The 12850-nt window shown below is 38.7% G+C and overlaps 1 protein-coding gene across 2 annotated transcripts in view; it reads right to left on the bottom strand.

Annotated features, from left to right (window-relative positions):
- LOC145681060 (C2 domain-containing protein 5) overlaps positions 1–7591 on the bottom strand; it is a 244052-nt gene extending 236461 nt beyond the window's left edge. The window contains exon 1 of one of the 2 annotated variants that reach the window (XM_081752409.1): positions 7314–7591. The gene's annotated coding sequence lies outside the window, so the exon portion shown is untranslated. The remainder of the gene's footprint in view (positions 1–7313) is intronic. The other variant, XM_081752411.1, reaches the window with a different exon arrangement.
- Between the last annotated feature and the right edge of the window lie 5259 nt (positions 7592–12850).

A 12850-nucleotide genomic window follows, 5' to 3' on the forward strand; every position in this document is an offset into this window, starting at 1 on the left:
AAAAAAAAAAAAAAAACCTTTTTTTTTAAATAAAAACCATGGTTTTTGCCAACCCTGGACTCTAGGCCCATTCTTGGCGGAAGTTAACATTTGGCACACTTATGCCGGACATATGGGGCTACCTTAATACCTAATTTCAAGGAAATCAAATGGGCACTTTCTGAGATATCACTGATTCAAACTTTTCCCGGAAAATATTTGATTTTCAAATAAATGTTCCTCACATATCTTGTAGCCTATTCTTTCCTCTTCAAAGTGGTACATGTTTTTCTCTCTAGCTCAATATTTACGAGATATGACCAATTGAAACTAACAAAATTCTACAAAAAAAAAAACATCAAATTTGTCGATTTTTCAACACCCTGTACTCTGAAACTACAGGGCTAAAATTCGGTGCATGATCATCTCTCATAGGGGCCTACATATACACTAAGTTTCATCAAATTCTGAGACGACGAGGGTTTTTCTTTTCTCTGAAAACTTGGTTGGTTTCACATGAAATGGCTCGTATTTCAAGTATTGATAAATCTAGAACTGTATCATGATGGGAAATTAGCATAGTACTAAATTTATCAGGGTTTGAATATGGCAATGTTTAAAATAATTGTAAAAACATTACAATCTGAACCACCATGAATTCTATTGGATTCGATTTGTGAGGAACTAGTTCCTAGTGATATTAAATGTACTGTTCCAAGGAACCAGCCCAATACGAATCGATTCATTGCAAACTTGCTAAGAATAAAACGAACCAACTAACTTGTACTGGAGGCCAAAAAGGCAAGAATGCTGCCTAACTGAGTCAGGGTAGAAGTGCAGCAAAGGAGGGGGGTCAAGGAAGGCACTAAAATCCTGCTGGAATGTCCGCGCGGTGGTGCGTCCATAGGCAACACACACGTCAGCGATAGTAAGTATACGCATAAACGAAGATATATATATATGGCATAAAAGCACATGACCTTCGAGTTGCTCAACTTTTCGCCACTTCTGTGATCACTTTGTACATTGCCTTCACATAGCACTCTATCATGTCATACTTATGTAGTATAACGTGGTGAAGAGTATATTTACTTCTGTTTTAATTTTGTCTGATATTTGAATACCACATCACTGAATTTCACCATTCCCTTGCAGTTTTTTGGATGCTATCATCATTGTCAATCTGTTACTTCAGAGTAAGACTGTTTACTGGAAAGAGTCGGACAGCTTTTGGATATTTCAGTCATTAAAGATCACGACTTACATTACATTACTGCTTATTATCGCTTCCGTGTTTAACAATACGTTCTTATGCGCTTACAAATATTCCCTTCGTAGGACATATTCTCGCGTTTTACGCATTTCACGTAAGTGTAAGATATACATATATTCGGATTACTTGTATTCCTCTCTGAAAAGCTGCTGCGTAATCACTTAAAACCACGACTACTGTATACCGAGTCAGGGCACGAACACAGCAAGGGGGCCTATGCGGTAGTCCGTCCGTAGGGAGCAGGCGCGACAGGGAAGGTAGATATGCGCATACGCGATGATACTGCCTAAAAAAATTGTATTGCACAACAATACATATGTTCGACACAGCTTTAGAGATAAAATCCTGACATATTTTCACTTCTTACACATTGGTTTACGGAGTGAGATAGTACTATCTATTTGTAACATACATTTTCCATCAACAATTTAATATATATAAATTACTTTCACACGATTTTTCCTTACCACGTACTTTAGAAATAGTTCTACCAATGTATGTCTCCTGCAAATTTTGTATATTTTCTAGATTTTGTTCCCTTCTGCCGTACAAACCCAATACAAATTAATTCACTTGAATTTGAATTCCGGGGGGGGGGACATTAACATTACTCTTTCTTTGACATATTCTGCCTGTAAATTTTGAAAAACTGCCTCAGTATTCTAAGTTATTAGATTTTTTAAAATTGACTTTACGGCATTAGTGCTGTATCAACGGACCAATTTGAAAGTCGAAAAAAAGTACGAAAATGTACTGCATTCGGTTATATTTGGTTGGATTACATTGAGTTACGTTAGATTACGTTACATTAGGCGTGCAGTATAACTATACGGATCCGTCGTAATAGTAGCAGTAGGAACGGGTTAGAAGCTTCGCAGGAGTTGGTTAGATTCTGTTCTTGACATGAAATGGGCAAATTAAAGACTTGCTCAAATTTTTCTGTACATTTTACAATCTGTTGATCCGTATAGTAAAACAAGTATACCATATAGTACCGCACAAGTATTGATCCGTATAGTACCTCTCCGCAAAATAGTCCATCCGCCTCCACATATATTGCCACTTACATCAAGAACACCAACAAACACAACTACTTTAACTTTTACTCTTCCTCTTACCTGACTTTCACTCATTCTTCTTCACAAACTTAAATAAATTCTCCAACTGACCTGGTAAATTTCCTATAATTGGTGCGGTGATAGAGCACTTAACCCGAAGTTTACAATGACCGCTCCAGTTCATATCTTTACACGACAAGAGAACTCATACTACCGTATATTAATTATAACAAAATTGGTTCAAGCTTCCCCTACCCTCAACTAACACGACCCGACCTTACTCTACTGTATTCTTTTAAAGCGGTGATACTTACCGATGCGCGAGGTTCCAGAATGCTGGTCCGCACGTATAGGTGAAGGTGGGTTAGCAACTAGGTTGGTTCCTTTCCTTATCAACGCTCAATACTCAATTCACATCGTAATGCCGACTGTGTGAAGACGGGTTAGTAATGAATCCAGGAACGCTTTTAAACTTCAGTAACGAAAAACATAAGGGTTCACTCGAGCAGACGGTTCTACCAAATAGAAAATTTATAGGTAGAATACGAAGGTACGGTAACTACGAAAGTTTTGAGATGTGAAATAACTTCCATACTTAGAATCAATTTAACACTTACATTTTTTCAAAGTATTCACCATTACACTGTACACACTTTTGCATCCTCGAAAACCACTTTTGGAAGCAGTGTTGCCAGTCTTTTTCTTCAAGTGTTGAAAGTTCATTCTCGTAAGCCATTACAGCTTCTTCAGGGCTGCAAAATCTCTTCCCACGCATGCGATATTTGATCCTGGGAAACAAACAAATCACATGGGGCCAGGTCAGGGCTATACGGCGGATGAGTAATAAGTTTGACCTCCGTAGATTCTAAAAACTGAATTGTGATGTTGGCCGTGTGTGCGGACGCGTTGTCATGATGAAGCAGGATCCCACGCAATCCAGTTCTTGGACGCCGTTCCCGAAGCTTCCGGAACACTTCTGTTAGGCAAACAGTGGAGTACCACTGAGCAGTAACAGTCCTTTGTTCTTCAAGTGGAACAATTGCAACATGGCTAGATTTGGAGAAGAAAGTTGCGACCATCTTCTTCCCCACACTTCGCGGTCGTTTCACTTTCGTGGGTGGATTTTCGTCTGGAAAGATCCAAACTGTAGACTGGCGTTTATTTTCAGGGTCAAATTGATAGATCCAAGTCCCACAACCAGTAACAATGTCAGAGAGGCGTCGAGAATTGCCTCCATCAAATCTTGCAAGCATTTCTTCACACCATTCCACGCGCATGCGCTTCTGCTTTTCAGTCAAAGTGTGAGGCACCCAACGAGATGAAATCTTCCTGAGTCGAAGATGATCATGAAGAATTTTTGTTACTGCTGGCGATCCAATGTTCACTGTAAATTCAATGTCCTTGAAAGTTGTTCGAGGATTTTCTCGAATCATTTGTTCCACAGCGGCAATGTTTTCATCTGACACAGCTGTTTGCCGGACGTCCGGCCTCTTCTGAATTCAGCAAACCAGCGAAAAATTGTAGCATGGGAAGGAGCAAGGTCCCCAAATGCCCCCTGCAAACGGTCAAGGCTTTGTGTCTCGTTCAAACCACTTTTGAAATCGTAAAGGATCATTGCCCGAAAATGTTCCCTTTCGAGCTCCATTGTAGACAGCCGAATACTGCTCACATCAACAAACAAATGAAGGCAATACGGCCACACCGATAAGCGAGGCGAGTTGAAACTTGCTTCGCTTCTTTACTCTGGATACCACTACCGAACGCAATTGTGGGAATTCAAATACTGTGCCACAACAATGCGTATCTCAAAACTTTCGTAGTGACCCTCGTACGGTGTGAATCATAAGTAATTACGGTAAGAGTGCACTTTATACCGAAATTATCCCATCATTCAAAGCAATCGAAAAACAGATTCCGGACAAGTTTTGCAGACTATTTAATAAGCAATCGTAATCTAACTTCGCACCAGCAAACTAACATACCGGTATATCATAACAACAATAGATTACGATTGCTAACCAAAATATCTAGTACACTCACCAAGACTTTACTCTTCAATTGGTACGAAAAATGGAAATATGGTTGAGAACTGACGCTAAACTACTCCGAGAAATCAATTCAGGAGAAACGGTGACTATCAATTTTGAGATCTAAATGGAGGTACCCACCCCCAAACCCCCGCTCAAGAACCATTAAAAAAATTTAAAAAAAACAATAAATAATCGAACCACTCGTATAAATTTACCGCAAAAAGGAAAAATACAAAAAATGCACTCACCACTAATTATAAATCAATGCAGCATGACGAAGAAAATTAAATTACATCTCACCAATGGAACAATCAGCAGCAAACCTCTTCCTTAAATAAGCCAAATGAAGCATCAAATTATCAGAACGGTAAGTTAAATATTAATTCCTCTTTAAGTTCAAACACATATTCTCAATCCGACCACCGACTATCCACTTCTGACTACGGCACATTCGACCGACATTAAATTTACGTTTGCCGAACAATCTCTCGTCCACCTAAACTGTTACTACAGTTCTCAATATTAATAGTCTACGCAATATCGCGAAACGATAGGAATTCACTTTAGTATCACAAATATATTTGAAATGATGATAATAATAATAATAATAATAATAATAATAATAATAATAATAATAATAATAATAATAATAATAATAATAATAATAATAATAATATCCGAACACCGAAACTCACTTGACAATAACAGAAAAAAGAAACGACGTCCAAACTGACTTAATTTCAACTTGACCAATGCAAACACATGTTCAACGTACATTTGAACAAGAGCATGATGTCAGCAATACAGAACAACCAATCAGCGACTTCAATACAACACAACCAACCAAGCACAGCACAGCACAGGAGACATCAGTGCCATCAACAGCTAAAACTCCGAAACATTCTGAACAGGAGGAACAAAAACCGTGATTCCGTACCTGTTACAAATAACAGTGACTCCACTCTTCCAATGCCACAACCAGTGACAAAATCACTTGTTCAGCATAAAGTGCACTCTAGCCGTACTGTCATTGCACAGCACACTGAAATGAATTTTCAGTGATAATGAAAGTAGTATATGTGTAAATGTCGACTTCCACTATCCTCGTTTATGTATACCCCCACTCGATAACGCGCCTGCTCCCTACGGACGGTAACGGGTACCCCTGCTGCGCTCCCGCCCTGAATTGGGTTAGGTGGCATTCCTGCTTTTTAGTGGCCATATAGCGTAAGTATGGGGTTAACTGCTGTATCGCCGAAACAGTTTTGAGATATTTACCGGGTCAATTGGAGAATTTATTTAAATTTGTAAGGAACAATAAGTGAAACTCACGGAAATAGTGAAAGTTAAGAAAGTGTTTGTATTTGCTGATTGTTTTTGATGTTGCAAGCGGCTTTGTATGTGAAGGCGGATGAACTATTTCGGGGAAAGGTACACGTTTTAGTATGCGGATACAACGACTGTAAAATGTACAGAAAAAGGCAAGTCTTTACTTTGACTCAAACTGTGACTTTAATCGGTTCTTATAGGTTCAGTCACTTCCTGGAACTGTTTTTGCGTGAGTCACTTGTTGGAACTGTTCGTGCCTTTGGTGTGACGTCTTAGTTCATATTTTTCCCACTAGGTGTCTGTGTAGTCATTTAGTGTGATGTCACATGTTCTGTGTGCATGTATGTGTGCTGCTGTTGGTGGCATGCGGGAAGCGCGTACTTGAATTTTCGTTTCATGGCGACGATCGAGTTAGCAAATGCGATTGAGAAACCGTTTCATGAATTTAATACAACGAATTTGAACGAATACAACGAATCGTTTTTAAATAAGTTTGTATTAGATTCGGATATTAACTCATATCGCTTTGCAGCACTTTCTGGTTTTGGTTGAATTGAGTTAGAGAAAACCTATCATGGTTGTGGTCTAAGGCTGAAGATGTTTTCGACGTATGGTAAAAGTGGGCGTTTATTGGTTTTTCTTGTTTGTAATAATAGCAAGTGTGCTCGGTTTAATAAAACGACGTGTGTGCGGAAAGGAACATTTTTCAGTAATGTTGAGTATTGTGCATGTGTTCTTGGTATCTTATTTTTTCGTGTGTGGAATCAGGAATTATGAGTTCATTATTCATGAATGTTCTATGGCGAAATGGTGAGGGTTTTCTTTTTTAATCCATATTATTTTTATTCTTGATTTGCTTTGCACTTGAGTATTAGGCAAAATATTTGGTTTGCTGCTGCTTGCCCTATTGTCTTGTTGAGATGTTTTTTTTTTTTTTTCAGCCACCGCTTCCCTTGAATTGGTGTTTAGTAACAGTTTGGCCCTTGTACTTGTAGTATAATTCTTAACATCGTACATTTCTAGTCCTCCTACTACTACTAATTATATTATGAATCCGTATAGTAAAACTGCACAGCTAATAACAAAATCTACCGTAACGTAATGTAATCCAACCAAATATAACCGAATGTAGTACATTTTGGTGCTTTTCTTCGATTTTCAAATTGGTCCGGCGATACAGCAGTAATGCCCAAGTCTGTTCGTGTTTTATGCACTGTAGTTTTTATGTTATACGTCCACATTGTATTTATACCGAGCCCTTTTCAAGACAACCTGCAAGTTTTAATGGAGCTCCTCATTTAGAGCATGCCCTTCTAAAAGACATACAGAAGTCTACTCTAACCTGAAAAGGTAAGAAATGTGTCAAAACCGTCTGCTCGGAAATGCCAAATTTAGATTTTGTTCGCGAAAGATTGCCTCCGGACACAAGGACTGGTAACCTTATCTTAATCTGTACCCATTTTTAATGTTTCTTCCTGGCGAAATATTTTAGTCGGAACATGTTTACTACATTCATTGATTGTCAGCATACTTTACATACATGTCAATATTTGTGTGTTTCTGGTGGTGCTAAAAATGGACCTAATTCTCTTTAAACTATTTCTAATTATAACTCGCTCATTTTAAATTATTTATTATACTTACTATTTTAGACCTAAACGTAATTACTTTTGACGTTCCCAATTTTCCATTTCATGGATTAGTTTGTGGTTCCATTTATTCATAGTTCAAACATGGGACACTTGCCAGAAATCACAGCGTTTCGAAATTCGGCAAATTAATACAATTATTGAAAAATCTTGTTTTTTTTAAAAAAAAATTATCCCACTCTCCTGGCTTTCTGCTGTTCCACTTTCTGATTGACACATGTGTTCACTGTATTCTACTTCGTTTTAACATCATTCATTACAGATTATCAAATAACTTCTTCTACTTCTTCTTCTTCTTCTCCGATATCTTCGTATATATCGTCGACAGCGTCACAAACTGTCGTATCTCAGTTTTCTAAACTTTTCAGGAGAGCGATTTTTAGGTTTTCACACAACTTTGAACAGCCATAACTCAAAATCTATTTTACCAAAAGAAGAGAAAATTTACCAAGTTATAACTTAAATCATAAGAAATCAGTGTAGAAAGTTTTTATGGAATTTGCTTGTATGAAAGATACGACGCATGTTTTTTATTCTGAGAACTACATTAATAGATGACAATACATTGCACTTTTATTGAAAAACTTCGTGTTTATTACACAAAATAATTTAACAAACGCTTCCTGAGATTCTTGAGGGTAAAACGAAATTCCTGAGAACACACAAGAAACACAATATTAAGAACATACTAACCATAACATAAAATAATGCTATCAAGTTGTCATTGCCAGAATATAAAATCTTGCAAAGTAATTTGCAAATTGCATGCTTTGATATTGCACTTGAGAAGGATGGCTAATGTGATAAGTTTATGTAAAATTAACCATGTTCAGGATTTCGAATGATTGGAGTAGGGCCCGGACACAATGATAACGAGTCCTCGTAAGCGTGGGAGACCCGGGTTCGATTCCCGGCGGGAGTTCATGTGGTTCGGATTGCACGTTAATCAGTAGGTTAACGTCTCATATAGCCTCGCTGCAGAAAGGGACGTTAAAAATCAATCAATCAATCAAAACGAGTCCTCGTACTTCTCTGGAGCGATAATTTTTGACAATTCTGCAAAGTAGGAACTTCTATCTGGTGGATTCAATCTGCGTTCTTTCAGGGAAATAGTTATATAAGTGCCCTCAAAATGACTTGTCTTAAACTGAATGCAGTTTGGATAGTCTTTGTTCACTTTCGCTTCGCGCATTTCCGTCCAATTGATTGGATCTCCATTTTCGTTACGTCGAACTGACAGAATACAAAGACATTGGGACAGAGATTTAGTCTCATACATCGATTCTGTCAACACAATGAACAGTATATGGGTTCTTTTTCCTTACCAGTTTAACAATCGGTTCAAGTTGCGAGGGTATTACTGCCACAGTGCTTAATAGATGTGCTTAGAGCACTGTGGACTGAATCTCCCTCATTTTATCCATGCCAAGATTCAAAGAATCGGAGAGAAATTTCTCTGATGTTTTACGTGTTTGCACCGCATACCCCATCATAGCAACCAACCTGAACCCCTACTAGGTCCATCCTTTATTTCTCTAACGGGACGCAGACAAGGTTGGACGACGACAAGCCTGGACACTTAATTTTGGTCGCTCCCCACAAGGTTGGACGACGACAAGCTTGGACAACGACAGGCTTGGACACTTCTCAATTTATCCTCTTGCGCCAGACTCGAACGAATTCCTGGGGTGTCCAAGCTTGTCGTGGTCGACCCCGACAAACCTGGACACATCTAATTTTGGGTCTCTGACGACAAGGTTGGCCAACGACAATCCTGGACACTTAATAAATAAGTGGATATATAGTTGTGTTCGTCATATCCTTTAATATTGGACAACTAACCATCACTTCTGGTCACTTGGTGGGTGAATACTAAAGGTCTCGAAGAACCTTGGTATTAATCCACTAAACAACCAGATGTTCGTTTTCTAAATTAAATGATCTGACAAATACAACTGTTTATTCACTTGTACAGGTGTACAACGACAGTTAGTGTTATCAATGTGCAAGGGCAACTGTTCTCTCTGATTATACTGCAGTGTAATTTTTTTACCACCGTGATATTCATAAAAATCGTAAGAAGTACTACAGACATTATTATTCAATTACAATATCATATATCAATACTGAAAAATAAAAACTCGGTTTAAAATTTAAAAGAAAAAACGAGGATTAAAACCCAAAAATGCCTAGGGTTCAAACCTATTCAAGCCATCAGGGTTTGGGGCCGCTACGTTTCGACGACACCGTTTCAGCGCCAGCTCAGTTCGGCGAAAATTTTATGTACAAGGGCACACATCCCATTTGATTAACATAAGCGCCGAGCTGAAACGGTGGCGCCGAACTGAGCGGGTCCGTCAGGCTTTAACGCAGCACCTAGTCACAATTAACCACACATGCATTTAATACATAAGAGAACGCTAAGACTGCGGCTATTCGTCGTGAAAAGCAATCGCAGAAACTTTAAACGTGTTCACCTCTAGTGTTTATGATTGTATTACGTGGTGAACTTTTTGGAGTCAGTGGTGCATGAAAACGTGGCTTTCACGGCAGAATCTCACGGTCCGTACTTACCATGATTTTTTGGAGGAAATATTGCAACGATTGCTAAATACTGCTTGTAATTTTTTAAGTAAAACGAAAATTTTGTAAATAATAATAATCTCTTTTAATAAAAGATAAATAAATTTAAAATAATTCGAAAATCCTCTAGTAGAGGGCAGTAGCTAACTGGCGAAAATCAGCCAATAGCGATATAGATGCCAGCCATGCAACTCTATATTGAAGGGTATGTATGTATGAACTGAAAACGCCTTAACTGGTAGAGTTTGTTGGAACAGACATTTCAAATTGGGTCGTTGACGACAAGCCTGGACACATTCCTGGGGTGTCCAAGCTTATCGCGGTCGATCCCGACAAGCCTGGACACATATCATTTTGAGTCGTTGACGACAAGGTTGGCCAACGACAAGCCTGGACACATTCCTGAAGGTGTCCAGGCTTGTCGGGATCGACCCCGAGATGCTTTGACATATCTCATTTTGAGTCACTGACGACAAGGTTGACCAACGACAAGCTTGGACACAAAAAGTGTCCAGGCTTGTCGTCGTCCAACCTTGGCGCGGTCCCGTACAAATATCAAATCTGTGGGTTAATCAAATAATGCAGATACATGAGAAGATGATGACGAAGATAACAGTGCTTGATGCAGCGCAGTCCACCACATGTAAATAGATTTGAAGTGTTCATATTTGTGTATGTGTACGTGTGTATGTGCTTGTTTCTGGGTATTTATATGCGCGTGTGTCTTGTAATTGTTATATTAATATCCACTGGATTAAGTGAAAGTATAAAATGGATTTGATGACTGCCAAATTGACGTCACCTTGGTAATTTTTTAATATTTAGTCATATTAAATTAGATTATAGTTTAGCGTCGTTTTCAGGAGCAAAGCTCTACAAGCCGTGAACGTACAGTTTAACGTCGGATTTGAAACACTGAGCTCCTATCATGAATCAAACCTTGTTCGAGAAAGGCGCATACGCTAACCACATACAGTAGCAACGGGGAGCTCAACATTTAGTAATGTGTATATTAAGTTGTAAAATTATATTCGTTTAATTTTCACTAACATAATCTTCACAATGTAAAGCATTCGCTAGGAACGCTATCTTGTTTAAAAATAAAAAGCCTATCTCTCATGTTTCGTCTCGGGGTTGGACTGCTGGATGATAGAAATCCGAAAGAGATGTTTTTATTATATTTTGTACAGTAGATCTGCTCCTTCATAATCTCCGTGTTCGATAAGAATTAACCTCCCTGGCTCATGAAAATGTATACACAGTGGTTCCCCCCTCATATCCATGACGCCCCCTCCCTCAATTGTCTATCCGTAGGTGTTCTTCCATGAAAAAAAATCTTTTCGATTAATTTTTACACCCCATCAAACATATTTATATAGATTTTTACCCCCCCCCCAATATTTCAATGACGCACTTTGCGTCATAGCCCCCCTTTGTGGGCACCCCTGCCGTAATATAACAAACCATGCACATTAAATGCCAGACTAATATAGCAAACATTGAAAATGCCCCCCTAGAAAATTTTCTTCGGCCGCCCATGTCTGGAGGTACACAATTTCGCAACTCAGTGGATACGATGTGGATGTTTTCAAAGTTCACTGATTTACCCATCAAATTTAAATTTTATAAAAATATTCTCAGTGAATACTAACATGAGAAGAACTATTTTTTTTAATTCGATCGCTAAAGAAGGAGTTGTTTTTTTTCACCAGGTCTCGGTTATCGTCCGGCAAGTTTCTACAAGTGTTTCCCCAGCAAAATTTTTTGAGAAAGGGGTCCTCCAGTAGCGTTATTTAGGGGTAATTCCTGTGTTTGTTATATACATATATAGATATAGATATACTGTATATATATATATATATATATATATATATATATATATATATATATATATATATATATATATATATAAAGTAGGAGCGGGTCTTTAAAATTAGTTCGGAAAGATAATATGAAAATCGCATAATTTGCAAGAATCTATCTAGTCTAATATAAATAAAATAAATGGTTTGTGTGTTTATCTGTCTGTATGCGGCCTGGGGACCAGACGAGTGGACCGAGAGTTACCAAATTTTGGTCAGGGGTACCTTGGCTCAGGCCCCAGATCAAGACATTAACTTCCAAATTCACCCTATTCGGGCCGGGGGTCACCAGGGGGTGTGTGTCGGATACCGAGACAAGTAAAAGTAATCCAAAATGACCGATATTAGTGTCAAATCCATAGTTTTCGTGGTCGCTGAAATCAATGGTGAAAATTCCATTAGCGATGATATGCAAATTCAGCTACCATTGTATGCGGGCCGGAAGTCCGCAGGGGGATACTGAGACATTTAAAAATAATCCGAAATGACCGATATTAGTGTCAATTCCATAGTTTTCGAGGTCGCTGAGATAAATGGTGACACTTTCATGAGCGATGTCTTGCAAATCCAGCTACAATTGTATGGGGGCCGTGAGTTAGCGGGGTCTCAGGGGGCGGTATTCGCCCCCCGGTGATCCCCGACCCGAATAGGGTGAATTTGAAAGTTAATGCCATCAGAGTTTCACCATTGATTTCAGCGACCGCGAAATTTATGAATTCGACAGTAATATCGGCCATTTCCTACCACTTTTACATGCCCCTCTAAACGCCCCCCTGAGACCACCTGATTGGATTCCGAGACATGGAAAAGTAATCCAAAATGATCGATATTTGTATCAGATTCATAGTTTTTGCGGTCGCAGAAATGAATGGTAATACTTTAATAGGCGTTGTCTTCCAAATACTGCCCCCATGCGAAGAATGGGTATATTCAGCTGTCTAATATAAATAAAATAAAAGAGTTTATGTTTTTCTGTCTGTGTGCGGCCTGGGGACCAGACGAGTGGACCGAGAGTTACCAAATTTTGGTCAGGGGTACCCTGGCCTAGGCCCCAGATCAAGACGAAAAGTTGTTTTCAAATTTCGAA

Source organism: Thermobia domestica, chromosome 3, assembly GCF_964235325.1.
Source record: "Thermobia domestica chromosome 3, izTheDome1.hap1.1, whole genome shotgun sequence".
Classification (NCBI taxonomy): Eukaryota; Metazoa; Arthropoda; class Insecta; order Zygentoma; family Lepismatidae; genus Thermobia; species Thermobia domestica.